The 14,205-nt window shown below is 45.2% G+C and overlaps 1 non-coding gene across 1 annotated transcript; it reads left to right on the forward strand.

Moving 5' to 3' along the window:
* The first annotated feature begins 1,371 nt into the window (after positions 1-1,371).
* TRNAS-AGA (transfer RNA serine (anticodon AGA)) lies at positions 1,372-1,447 on the forward strand. Its single transcript has one exon. It is a non-coding gene; the product is annotated as a tRNA-Ser (tRNA).
* The last annotated feature ends 12,758 nt before the right edge of the window (positions 1,448-14,205 follow it).

Raw genomic sequence — 14,205 nt, forward strand, 5'->3', positions numbered from 1 at the left:
ACCTGTCCTTTTGCCTTTTCAGATGGCTTCCTGCGATTCTCATTTGTGTCACGCTGTCTATGTAGCCCTATGACCCTCTCTCTGTTCATCACCTTAAAAAGTACTATAACCTGTATGAATATATCTATAAATTGGATTAATATTATTTTTATTGAGCAAAAAGGGACAGCAGAATAATCCTTTGGTGGCTCTCTAGGTCTCCTGCTGCCATGAAGTTGATTTCTCTTTGCTTATTTCAAAAGGAAAATAAAAGTTAAGTTCAACCAGAGAGAGATGTTGGTCCCAATATTGTCAATTATCTGATGCAAAAATAAATGTTCAGAGTTCCTTTAGGCTGGGGTTTCCAAAGGCCTAGGTCGGGGTCTCTACCTTGAATCTTCTCCCCTTTGTGCCATCATTGTGTCTGCACGTGGAAGATGCAGGATACATTGAAGCTTACTTATTTTTTGAATAATTGGAAATGACGGGGAAAGGGTTGGGAGCCTGCAGTAATCTCCCCTTGTCCCAAATTAGAACTGTCGTGAAAGTCTGTGGGAAGTGTCTCTGGAGGACCCCAAGTCTCCAGGAAGGACCTGAAACAAAAGGATTGAGGGGACTGTCATGATTTCTGAGAACTATTGGTCAGGTGGGGATTTAGTTCACCTGTGGATTTTCATATACAATATCTCTGAAGAACTCTTCCACCAATTGTAGTCACACTAAGTGGCCTTAAAGATCCCTTATAACTTGCGGATTTTATGGTTCTTCAAGGGTGGGTGATTCATGTGACGTTTACAGTGATGCTTAATAAAAGTGAATACTGGCCCTGGCCGGTTGGCTCAGCGGTAGAGCGTCGGCCTAGCGTGCGGAGGACCCGGGTTCGATTCCCGGCCAGGGCACATAGGAGAAGCGCCCATTTGCTTCTCCACCCCTCCGCCGTGCTTTCCTCTCTGTCTCTCTCTTCCCCTCCCGCAGCCAAGGCTCCATTGGAGCAAAGATGGCCCGGGCGCTGGGGATGGCTCTGTGGCCTCTGCCCCAGGCGCTAGAGTGGCTCTGGTCGCAACATGGCGACGCCCAGGATGAGCAGAGCATCGCCCCCTGGTGGGCAGAGCGTCGCCCCTGGTGGGTGTGCCGGGTGGATCCCGGTCGGGCGCATGCGGGAGTCTGTCTGACTGTCTCTCCCTGTTTCCAGCTTCAGAAAAAGGAAAAAAAAAAAAAGTGAATACTTAAAAACAATTCCACTACAAATAAAGTATACACATATTAAAACAAGTACCGAGATGGGAGACTGAAATCTAACCTTGTGAAGAATTACGTTAAATGAAAATCGACTAAACACTCCAGTTAAAAAAGCAGAGTTGGTCAAATGGATTTTAAAAAGACTCCATTTCAGCCCTGGCCGGTTGGCTCAGCGGTAGAGCGTCGGCCTAGAGTGCGGAGGACCCGGGTTCGATTCTCGGCCAGGGCACACAGGAGAAGCGCCCATTTGCTTCTCTACCCCTCCGCCACGCCTTCCTCTCTGTCTCTCTCTTCCCCTCCCACAGCTGGGGCTCCATTGGAGCAAGGATGGCCTGGGCGCTGGGGATGGCTCTGTGGCCTCTGCCTCAGGCGCTAGAGTGGCTCTGGTCGCAACATGGCGACGCCCAGGATGGGCAGAGCATCGCCCCCTGGTGGGCAGAGCGTCGCCCCATGGTGGGCGTGCCGGGTGGATCCCGGTCGGGCGCATGCGGGAGTCTGTCTGACTGTCTCTCCCTGTTTCCAGCTTCAGAAAAATGCAAAAAAAAAAGACTCCATTTCAGGTTGTTTGCGAGAGACACATTTCAATTACTTTTAAAAAGTGGGAGAAATATATTACATGAACACTAAGGCCAAGAAAGCTGGCGTGGTTATATTAATATCAGATTAAGCAGACTTTATAAAGAGAGACGCTTCTTATTGATAAGAGCATCAATTTGTCAGGCTCAGATGGAACTTCTCAGTGAACCACAGTGACTGAGTGTGACCCCTCCAGCAAACTCTAAAGTGGGGAGCATGTTAAAGCACAAGACACCAGAATAAATCCACATCCAACAGCTTAATCTTGAAGGTGAATTAGTACTGTCTGCAATTCTTACATGGCCAGATGACATATGGTCCTGGTAACAAGAAACTGTCTTCCAACAAAAGAATACAAATGAGCTAAAAACCGCTGTCAGCTCATTCTGCTCTGAATGTGACCCGTTTGACAGAGAAGGAAAGAATGAAAATGAATGAGCTACTGCTCCCCTCAGAAGGAAGACCTCGGAATAACTGGTGTGTACACACGCATGTGTACATGCGTCCTGTGCTCTAGAGGTCTTTAAAGAAGCAGAGAGCACCGGAGAGAAAGGATTCCTTCCCTCTGACCCAAATGTGGGAGGAGATAAGGGGAATGAATGTGTTCCTGAGAGTTTCCCCAATCCTGTATTTTCCAGCATAATCAACAGGACTTTCTGGAGGGCTGATGGGCATTATAATCCATAAAGGAAGAGAATGAAGTTCTATAGAAGAACAGTGACTGAGAGTAGAGAGAATGCAGGCTAGGGCAGATTCTAAAGGACCCACAGGACGCAGGAAGAGCGAGGGCTCGGGGAGGAAGCAGGCAGAAGCAGAAGGGAGAGATGTAACCCAGGAGCTAAAGGGAGAGGGGAGGAAGAAGCTGTGTGTGTGAGAGAAGGCTAGTAGTGGTCAAGTTGGACAGGGTCATGACCACAGCCTGACCATACTTACAGGAGACTGCAGAGCTGGCACCAGCTCAGGGTTGAGGAGAAAAGAGGATGGATATGACCCAGTGGAAAGAAAACCCAGACTGAGGCATACAACCGAATGCCGGGTTTCACCGGGTGTATTGACTTCCTGTGGCTACCGTAACAGAAGACCACAACTCAAGTGGCTTCAACAACAGAAATTGATTCTCTCGCAGCTCTGAAGGTGAGAAGAATGAAGGTGTCGGTTGGGTTGGTTCCTTTGGGGAGGAGAATGCACTCCACACCTTTCTCCTAACTCCCAGTGGCTGTCAGCAGTCCTTGGCTTGTAGCTGCGTCACTCCTAACTTCACCTGGCTTTCTCCCCTGTGACTGACTCTCTCAAATGTCCCTCTCCTATCTGCCATAAGGATATCAGCCATTGAATTTATGGCCCCTCCTCAATCTAGGAAGATCTCATCTCAAGATCTTTAACTTAGTTACATTTGCAAAACACCCTTATCCTAAATAACAGCATTTGAAGTTCTAGGGGCACATGAATTTGGGGGGTTGTGGGAAGGGGAGACACAATTCAGTCCGCCACACCAGGTGACTCCCGAGTTAAAGGAACTGATCCCACTGACCTCACTCTCCAGACCAGCACTTCTCAAACTTGAATGTACCTGTGATCACCTGGAGATGTTGTGAACAGGGTGGTCTGGGTGGAGCTGAGACTCTGCACTTGTGCAGGTCACAGGTGATGCTGCCGTTGTGGTCTGGACCGCACCGAAGGGCAGAGCTGTAGTGTGTGTCTGGAAATGGGTGTAGGTAGCGGGCCACGCTTAACCTAACTCTCAGGAAATCTCCAGTGGCCATAAACTGTTTCGGGGGGGGGGGGAGGCTGTCAAGAGCTTGTGGGTGAAAAATAAAAGCTATACAGAAATCTGGGGGTGGGGCGAACTATTCCCTCGCCCAAGTTGAGCGAGTGAGAAACAGCAAGTTGGCGGGAGACAATGTGAAATGTGTTGTCCCCCTCGATCTTCATTAAAATATATTGTATTAGATTGACCAAGGCACGACAGAAGTGAGGCTTCTGTGGGAACGTTGGAAGCACAGGGCTTTCCGTCCGGGTTGGCTCAGGGAGGGACAGATGTCCACGAGGCAGAAGTCCCCAATAATACGATAATACGCGAGGAAGGGAGAGGGGAGGGTTCATATGAGTTGTGGAACTGAAGGTCTAAACCAGGTAAATGAAACAATCTGAGAAGTAGGGAGGTCTCAGCTGCTACCTGAATCGGGCTTCCATGGGACAGGATTTAGGAAACTCTGTCCTTTATCCACAGCCCGGAAGAAGGGCAGCCTGAAAAACAAACGGATTTTGAAATAGTTAGTTGTAAGAAGTGGGGGATTTGGATCTCCATTATTTTAAAATCAGTATTGTCTCAGTTATCAGAAGGGATGTCCCCACCACTGGTCCTACTTTTAGACTTGGTTCAATAGAGGAGACTTGCAAAATAAGTTCCTCTTCCCAAACAAAGCCCTTTTCCGAGGGCGGGCTGTGCTGTGGGAAAACCAGGGTTGGTGATTAGAAATGACACCTGCACCTGAAACTAATACAAAATAATATTGAATGTAAACTAATTGGGGAAAAAATGTTTTATTTTTTTTAAAAAAAAGAGAAAGCCATGACACCAATGAGTGCTGCAGTTCGCTCTGACCACACTGACTCACCAGGACCCTGTGGCCCTGGAAAACTACCCCTGTTCAGAGGTCCCCCCACCCCCTTTGCCTGGAACAGATTTGCTGCGGGGAGCCTTCCCTTCCCGGAGGGCTTGGTGGAGACTCTGGATGACCCCCTTCTCTACCTAGGGCGGGGCCAGACGAGACCCTCCAAGTTCCCATGGTTTGCCTCATAAATGATTAGCTGAACTGTCTGGGATCGATCTGAACAAAATGCTGTTAACCAGACTTTGGTGAGATTCTCCGGTAGCCCAGCCCCTACTTGTGCCCCGCCCTCAGCCTGCAGCAGCAAACCACCCCTTCTCAGCAGTTCCCCCACCCAAACGGGCTGACCTCAGGGTAAAACAGCCTCTGGTCCACTGGCCAGTCCACTGCTCATCCATCTCACTGCCTGGTTCTTCCCAAATGAGCTTACTCGCCTGACCTGTGGTGGTGCAGTGGATAAAGCATTGACCTGGAACGCTGAGGTCACAGGTTCAAAACTCTGGACTTGCCTGGACAAGGCACATGTGGAAGTTGATGCTTCCTGCTCCTCCCCCCACCCCTTCTCTCTCGGCCCCATAAAAAGAAAGTCCTTTCTGGCTGACCTTAGACAGGCTTGTAGATCTCAGGGTCAAGGGTCAGAGGTCAGGGGCCTCCTATTGCCATAGTCACTTCTTCCTTCTGCAGGGCCCCTCCCTCTGCTGTAAGCCTTTCCACTAGTCTGCCCCTGACTGAAGTCTACATTTGTTGTTTTATTTGGCAGCTAGAGAAATAAAGAGAAACGTGGCAGGAGTCACTGTTGGCCTGTGACTTTGTTAGTTAAGGCAGCACGCTCTTTGTCCCCTGGATTCCTGAGATGGTCCTTCGGTACCACGCCACGGGCCTTCTCGGGGCGGAGAGGGGCAGAGTCCAGAGCACCAAGCTGGGAAACGGGACCCCTGGTCTCTATTTCCACACCTGACAACATAACAGAACTGTGTGCCTGTGAATATGTATGTGGTCCCTGGACCGCGGCAGAAATAAATACCTTAGGAAATCTCGGGTCTTAACTGCGGTTCTAACTACTGCAACTTTGTGACGGAATCGACTTTCCAACCACCACTGTTTTGAATTCTAATAGCATTTTTGGTCCAAATCTTTTGCCTGGGGTCCCACCAATCAGATCGGCTGCTGTGCAACTGTTCTGTGTGTGCTGGTGTGTGCGTGAGCATACATACATGTGGCAGGGATATGCGTGCATAGAAGTGCATGCACGTAGTGATGTGAGCATGTGTCTGTGCAGGTGTGTGTATGTGTGCACGTGTATATGCAGGTATATGCATATGTGTGTGCATGTGTGTTCCTTTGTGTGTGTAATATTCTTAGAGGTTGAGAGTGTCCATGATGTTCCGAACAACACTTTAGATCATCTTTCTTCTTGTCAGTGGCTTTAGCTAAGTTGATTTGCTCTCTTGGGTGCCCTCCTGGCAGGAGCAGTGTTTGCTGACGTGGGTGTGGACGTGCACACTGTGGGTATGCTGCAGGAACTCACGCGATTTCCTGGTGTAAACGCAGAGAGAAGCCCTCTTGTGTTTGAGGCGCTTCTGCTCACGGGGGTCTCAGCGATGCTCCCTAAGAGTGTGCACACAATCTCGTAAAACATTAAAGCACAAGCCCCAGAGATAAAATGGCCGTGCTGACTAGTTTTTAAAATGTAGGGTTTTCAAATTATTTGTTTTACCAAAGGAAACTGGGGTCAAACAAAAATGAATCACGGAACAGAAGACCATGGAGCGTCTTTGCAGGAACAGGGTTGTAGGAGGCTGGAACTCTGTCCTGGTCTTTCCTCTGCTGTCCTCTGTGGCTCCCAGGTGCCACCAGAGTATAAAAGTCACTGATCGAGGCCAGTCACTCATTCTGTTGAAGCCGAGACTCAGAGTTTCTTGTCCGTGACTGAGAGGCTGGTTAGGACAGAGCTGGGGTTCCTGGCCGTTGGTCGTTCTCCCGTGAGCCATATCCCTCCCTCCAGGTGGCCAGCCCTTCACCTTCTGCGCCTGGTCCCCAGGCCCTCTCGGGTCGACCACAGCACTCCGGCTGCACCGGCCCTGCGTGGCGCCTGACCCCGCTGGCCTTCGGGCTGAATTATTCTGGAAGAAAGTAATGAAAAAAGGGAGGAGGGAAGAATGGCTTTTTTTTCAAAAGGTACTAGAAGTACTAAAAGTTCAGCTCTCTATGGCTCTCAAACATTTAAAAAAATGCAACGTACAGAAATAAGACAGACACGTTTGCTATTTGTTGCTTGATAATACCCATTCTTTATTTTAGAAGCAGACTTTTAGTCAGTTTCAAAACTGGATTTTTTGTTTCAAAGAAAATAAATCCTATTCCACAATTATTACGATCTCTCTGAAAAATACCAAAGCGGAGATATGTAAGAATTTTAATAAAAATTTAAGCTCCAAATTACATCAGTAGTAATATTCCCCTACGGGCTACCGTTATTTGCTGGCAAGAAATATATCAGTGCCAGGAGCTTTTGAAGTAAAAAAGAGGCAAAACTTTTGCAGCCCGGTGGATTAAGGGGATCTATCAGGCTGATGTAGTGCTGTGCCCGAGAGAGAGCTGAAGCCCTGCGTATTTAAGCTTATTATATTTGGCTTGAATGTGCCAGCTTTATAACACGGTCACACACGAATCCACTTCTGCTTCCAGAAGCCCGGATGCGGGAGGCATACTCATCACCAGACTCTCCAGGAGCTGCCTGGCGTTTCCCACTTCCCGTGTGGTTAGGATGGGACCATGTGACTAGTTTGGGCCAATGGGCCCTGAGAGGACATGGCAGGTGTCACTTCCAATCTGAGGCATAGAAGAGCAGGGATGGGTCCCGACGCCTTCTCCTCCGTGGGCGCCCTGGAGGTGGAAGCATCATCAGATGGCGACCACAGAGGTAAAGTGCCTTTTTATTATGTCACATCAAGAGTATAGACTATCAACATGACTCACCACTGTTGATTGACATGGACCTAGCTGATCGCCTGGCTAAGGAAATGGTTTACAGGTTCCTCCACCAGAAAGTGATTCTTCCCCAGCTACCCTTCCATATGATATATTATGTTAACCCCACCCTTAAAAAGTGAGGCCTAGCCTGACCAGGCAGTGGCACAGTGGATAGAGCGTCGGATTGGGATGCTGAGGACCCAGGTTCGAGACCTCGAGGTTGCCAGCTTGAGCGCAGGCTCATCTGGTTTGAGCAAGGCTCACCAGCTTGGACCCAAGGTCGCTGGCTCGAGCAAGGGGTTACTCGGTCTGCTGAAGGCCCACGGTCAAGGCACATATGAGAAAGCAATCAATGAACAACTAAGGTGTCGCAACAAAAAACTAATGATTGATGCTTCTCATCTCTCTTTGTTCCTGTCTGTCTGTCCCTATCTATCCCTCTCTCTGACTCTCTCTCTGTCTCTGTAAAAAAAAAAAAAAAGAAAAAAAAGTGGGGCCTTAGGTTCCTGAAGGTAGAATAGCTTCATAAATTATTTGGAACTCTTCTGTATGGGAGATTTGTTTATTTTCTCTCTACTTCCACTGAGTTATTTATTCAATCAATTATTTCTATCAGTATAGATTCATGGATATTTATTTAATGCTTTGGGCTATAATCAAATACTACTTTCTTTTGTTTTGTTTTTTGCTCGAATCGTACTAGTTGTGGCCTTTGAGAACTCATTCAGTTCGCTCCTGTGTCCCTTTGACATACCTGACCATTGCAGGATTTGCATGTGTTTTTTTTTTAACTCTTCCTTAAAAAATATTTGATGCTCATCTTGTATATTCACTGCCTCAGTTCTAGAATCAGAATTTCTTCAGGGAGCCCTGAACCATTCATTGAAGAATGGTCTTAAAGACTGAGATCTGGGAGGGGGTGTGTTTGTTTCTCCTGAAATGGTATTATTCTCGGCTCTCTCAGCTAGCAAAGCACGGAAATAGTTATGTGCATGTAACCCACATGCATTTTACACATATCTATAAATATTTCTTGTTTGGAATGCTTCTTTAGTTTGAGATGACTATTTAACTTGATTCTTCAAACTGTCTTATTTTTAAGTAATGGCTGTGTGTTGTAGGGCTATGAAATTCCTTCAGCATGGCATTCGCTGGAACATACAAATTTCACTTTTAATTATTATACAATTCAAAATATTTTATAATTTTTACTGTGATTTCTTCTTTTTTAACCTATGGGTTATTTAGAAGTATATATTTTAAATTTCAAACATGTAGGTTTTATAGCTATTTATTTTAGAATTGATTTGTAGATTTGTAGCTTAATTGTATTGTGATCAGAGAACATAATCAATGATTGTAATTGTTAGAAATTGATGAACACTAGCTCCACATGGCAACAGGGAATGTGGGTGGTCTCTGGGACCTAAAAGTGGCTCCTGAATGACAATCAGGACACAAGCAAACAAAACAAACAAACAAAAACCAGGAATATCTGGACCTCAGTCCAGCAAACACAAGGAATTGAATTCTGCCAAAAATCAGGCTAAGCTTGAAAAGTGAATTCTAAGAACCTATGGTCTAGCATACACCTTAATTTTAGGTTGTGATGAGCAAAGGGTCCAGCTAACAATGCTTGGACGTCTGGCCTATGGAAATTGTGAGATAATAAATGGGTGTTGGTTTAGCCATTAAGTTTGTCGCAAATTGTGATAGATAACTAATACATTTGGCTTCTGTTCTTTTGACCTCCTAAATCTAATTGTATCCCTTTAAAGATCACCTTTCCCCCCTCCTTCAGCTGCTTGTATCCTTTTCTCTTTATCTTTGGTTTTCAGAAACTTTACGGTGATGTGTCTGGGTGTTGATTGCTCTGTGTTTATGCTACTCAGGATTCACAGAGCGTCTTCAGTCTTCAGATTGGTTTTCAATTTGGCTTTGAAACATTCTCTGCCATTGCTTCTTTAAACATTGCTTCTGCTCCATCTTCTCTCTGCTCTGCTCCTGGGAGTCAAAATGATGGTTCTCAATATTTTCGCTAAAGGCATTTTTGCTGTAAACATCTTCACACAAACATTTTTGCTACACAAACATTTCTATACCTGAGCAGGCCTGTTTTTGTTGTTGATGGTCAGTTGTCATTCAGCATGTCTTATATCTTCAGTGTCTGATTAGTTTGAATTATATTTGCAGAATTACATGTAGAAATAATTTGAAGACCAAGACAAGGATATTTATGTCAGAGAGTATGTATGTCTGTTTATCATTGTTATTATTGATATTATAGTAATGAGGGTAACTCCACTCTGACATAATTTTAATTCAGTTTTGGGGTTTGAGTTGATTTAAAGGTGAGGCGTACTATGAGAGCCCACTTCCAGTGCCGCTCTGCTCCTAAAGCATAGCCCTTGGGGTCCCCATTCAAACCCCGCGGGGGTCTCAGCATCTCAGTGATCCCCTTGAGGACTGACATGTGACCCCACGAGGAAAAGCTGAGCCTCTTTTTACGTTCAGGGTCTTGGCTTCATCTTCTTGTCATTTCTCAATGCCTTCAAGTAGCCTTTAAAAATATTCTGTCCAACTTCTCGAATTTTTCTTAGCAAAAGAGTCAGTCTTATTAACTTTGGCTGTTAAAACTAGAAATAGAAATTCTGTTCTTCTCTTGATTTCTGCATATTAAATATTCTGTGAGCAGTAAAAATCTCCTATTATTCTTCCTTTAAGCTTTTTAGTCAACAAAAATCCAGAGATTTGAAGGGAAGCATTTGAGCTTTTGCTATCTTTTGCAACTATTTAATTTGTGTAAACCAAGGATCTTTTTTTTTGAAACCACAAGCAAAACAAAGCAAAGAAAATAATTGGATGGTGAAGCTTCTATAGATGTGCACAAATGTTAATTTCATATTTTTATTAATCAAAGGCTCTTAATATTCTCATTTGTCACTTTTATATAAATGATGTTATGTTTGAACACATGAAATTATAGATGTAAGATTGGTGGATAATGGGGGATGGTCACGTGGGGAACCCAGGCCTGTGAACTTTGGCTAGAACCTCCCACAACCAAGCGCGCCAAAAGAAACTTCCTAGGAGTCCTTGGGAAAAAAGCGACTGACTGTCAGCCAGTGAGATTTCTCTACGTCATATTAGCCCAACTTCCCTAGAGGGACCCCTTTTTAAATTTACCCGTGTGGTCTCTCCATGTGCGATTTTCCTGACCTCCATCTTCCAGGCCAGTGAATCTCGTCCGAGGAACCCTCTGTACTGAATAAAGCCTTTACTATTCCACACTTGGTGGCTCCACCCCTTCCTTCCTTCTCGGTGGGGAAAAATACCTTACAATAGATACTAATAGGCCTCCACTATTGTTTTGGAGTTTCATGAGATTAATTTTATAATGGAATTTCCATGCTTAGAAGGTTAAAAGTCAATAAATGAATCTAATCAAGCAACTTGGGCTAATAACATTTTAAAAAGCAATGATTTTGGTTCTGTGTTAGCACACCAAATACCCCATGAGCGTTGATTGTATTGGGAGACTTCCTGGGCCTTAATCTAAAGTAAAGATGGGTGAGAACATCAAGGAAATTCTTCAGATTATCTAGAAGAAGATCACTTGTGGTAGATTTAACAACCGTTATAGTGGAGGTTTCTAGCTTGTAACTGGTGGATCAGTTATACTTTGCCTTTATATTGTATTTTTAAGTCTTTGTTATTTATTGCCAGCATTTTTAAATTGGGAGATTTTATATGGAACAAAATCTATACTTCTGACTTCTGTTAACAAGTTAGAAGAAGTTCACCTGCATTTCTCACATGACAAGTAAGAGATGCTGTTATCTGTCATAGTTTCCTAGGGCAGCGATAACAAAGTACCACAAACTAGGTGACTTCAACAACAGAAATTTATTATCTCTGATCTGGAGGCAAGAAGTCTGAGATCAAGGTATTGACAGGGTTGGTCCCTTCTTTTGCCTGAGAGGGAGGATCTGTCCCCGGCCTCTCTCCTCACTTCAGTGGTTTGCTAGTAATCTTTGATGCTCCTTGGCTTGTAGACCCCTCACTCTGACCTCTGCTCTTGCGTTCACATGGTGTTCACCATGCATACACAGTCCCACTGCACGAGGGGCCGACCCTAGTATCATCTTAACTAGTTATATCTGCAGCAGCCCTATTTTCAGATGAGATTATTGGGCACTGAGGGTAAGGACTTCAGCATATGAATTTGGGAAGGGGACGCAGTTTAACCCGTAACACCCCCTTCCAAAGCGACATGCATTCCTCTGTTCTCTCATATTGACTAGTTCCCATCTAATCAGGTGTTCATGACTGTTGCTCCTCTGACTCATTAAGGATTTTAAGTTTGTAAAACTTGTCCTAAACACCTACCTGTACACCTAACAGGTAGACCGAAATCTAATGGACTCAGAGGATCCTGAGATGTCAGAGCCGGAAGGAACCTCAGAGATTAGCTGTTGTCACTCACCTGTCACCCTCTTTCAGGAGGGCAAATCTAAGAAATGCTTTCAACTGTTCTATTCTAAAATACTTAACCGCGATGCTCCCTCATAATTCCTACTATTAGTTCAAGATGTTTTTAAAAAACATTCTATTGCGTTGAAGTTTATCTGAGGAGAAAGACAAGTTTGACAGAGCTTTTATTTCAGTCCCTTCACCGAGGAAATAAATCCCTTCCCTCTGAACTTTCCCGAAGCACTGGCACCTTGGGATCTGGTTTATCCTGCAGGGCCTAAGTGGGTATTTTTTGTTTGTTTATGTATTAGAATATTTGCAGTGGATTTATTCCTTAGAAAAGAGAGAGGCTGTTCAAGTGAGTTGAGCCGCTGTGTACAGGTCAGAGTGGGGAAGGGCTGCTTCTCAACGGTGCAGCTGCCTCCCGGGCCACTTAACATCCAGTGTGCGTCAACGCGAGTCTGCACCCGCAAAGGGTTTTTCTAAATATGTAGCTTTTAAACAGCCATTAATTTTGCTACCAGATGGGGCACAAAGAGGCAAGCTGATAAATCTTTCATCCACAGTGGGTCGGGTTTTTCCATAGGCACACTGATGGTCATTTTCCACGTGTACTTCAGCCAAGGCACCCTGCGTCCCCCACAGAAGGCGGCACAGGAGAAGGAACCGACCATAGATACCCAGGGCCCACCTGCTCTTGGGAAATTCTGTTTCCTCGCGTTCATTTCCAGAGGAGATCCTAATTCTTAGAACACATTATTATAAGAGTTGATGCATGATATCGCTTGACCTTTAAGCAACCGACGGTTTGCATCAGAGTCGGTCAACAGTGGCCAGGCCTTTATCAAAAGCTATGACAAAACTCCTTTTATCCTCTTAAGAAGTTCATCTTTTTCTTCCAGAACTATAATGGGAATCAGTCATTTTTTATTACGATCGCTTAATAGCCTAAATCAGCCCCTTCAGGTATGGCTGCCAATTTAGCTCTGATGCACAGTAAATATTAAATCACACAGTTTTCTGCTCAACACATTTGTCCCTGACTCTAATTTGCATGGCATGGCCTGAATGTAATATTAAGTATGTGGCCCAATCAGTCTGGCAAGAACGAGCTGATACCCGCACCCAGACAGCAGGGTCACATCGTCATTAGTTCTCCGATCTCTCGGTGGTCCCAACAGTCCATACTTAGGCGCCTCTCCTTTCCAATGAAGAGTGCATGAAAAATGTCTGGCCGTCGAATAGTATTTTATAGTTTGCCAAGTGCTTTCACGACCGCTAGCTCATTTTTTTTCAAAATGTACAGTAGTACCTCTAACGGTTACAGTGATTTCTGTTTTCTAAAGGAAACTAAGGCTCAAGAAAGCTCCCGACTTGTCCGGGGACGTAGTCTGTAAGTGCAGAGCTGGGCTCCGGCTCCGGCTTTCGGCCCCTCCCCCCAAGTACAATGTTCCTTCTCGTATATTGTGCCATTTCTCAAAATGTTGTGCTTGGGTATTGCTTTGCGGTAAGTTTTATGGTGCACTCCAGGGCGCTATAAAAACACGAACATGCACTGAACATTGTCAGTCACAGTCACCGTTCTAATGTTTAAAGGCAATGAGACGTGGGCTGGGATTGATGTTATGGTAACTCAGCATCATGGAGACAAATGCCTGGATGGTCTTGCTGAGTGTTACCGGCCACAACGGACCTGTGCGCGCTGACCTTGGCCAAGGTGAGAAAAGGGGTTGGCGTGAAATTCAAAGGGAGACCAGCTGCCTCTTCCTTCTCAGTGGCTCAGGACACTGTCCTTTGTCTTGCTCGTCTCCATACCTTTCCTCCGCAGCTTCTGCAAAAGGACACATTCAGTTCCTCCAAGAGCATCTTTAAATAAACTATACTTCTGTTTGGCTTCCTCGCATTTGCATAGAAATGAAAGGAAGGCGGTGTTTTGGGTACAAAAATAACTTAATAGCAGCTTTGATATGAACTAAGGGCTTGCACGGCTTTGTAAGCGGTGGCAGGAACTTTACACTGATTGGGCACTTTGGCTGCAGGCTTGGGCATGCGTGGATGGGAGTTCAGCCCCCAGAAGAGACCCTCCCCCCCAGTCTTCATCTTTCCAGGTAAATGAGCTCTATGCCCCCTAGGCATTGACTAGGAGACTGGTCTAGGCTCTCCCCCAGTAAGTTGTTCAGATTTGCATAATAATAATAATAATAATAATAATAATAATGGATTTATTGAGCATTGTTGTGTCAGGCGTCATGCTAAGTGCTTCCCATGCGATAGAACACCAACTTTGAAGCCAAATGACCTGAGTTCCAAACCCACTCCACTGACTAGAAAAACGTTTATTTTTTAGCCCAGG

Source organism: Saccopteryx bilineata, chromosome 7 (assembly GCF_036850765.1).
Source record: "Saccopteryx bilineata isolate mSacBil1 chromosome 7, mSacBil1_pri_phased_curated, whole genome shotgun sequence".
In the NCBI taxonomy this organism is placed as follows: Eukaryota; Metazoa; Chordata; class Mammalia; order Chiroptera; family Emballonuridae; genus Saccopteryx; species Saccopteryx bilineata.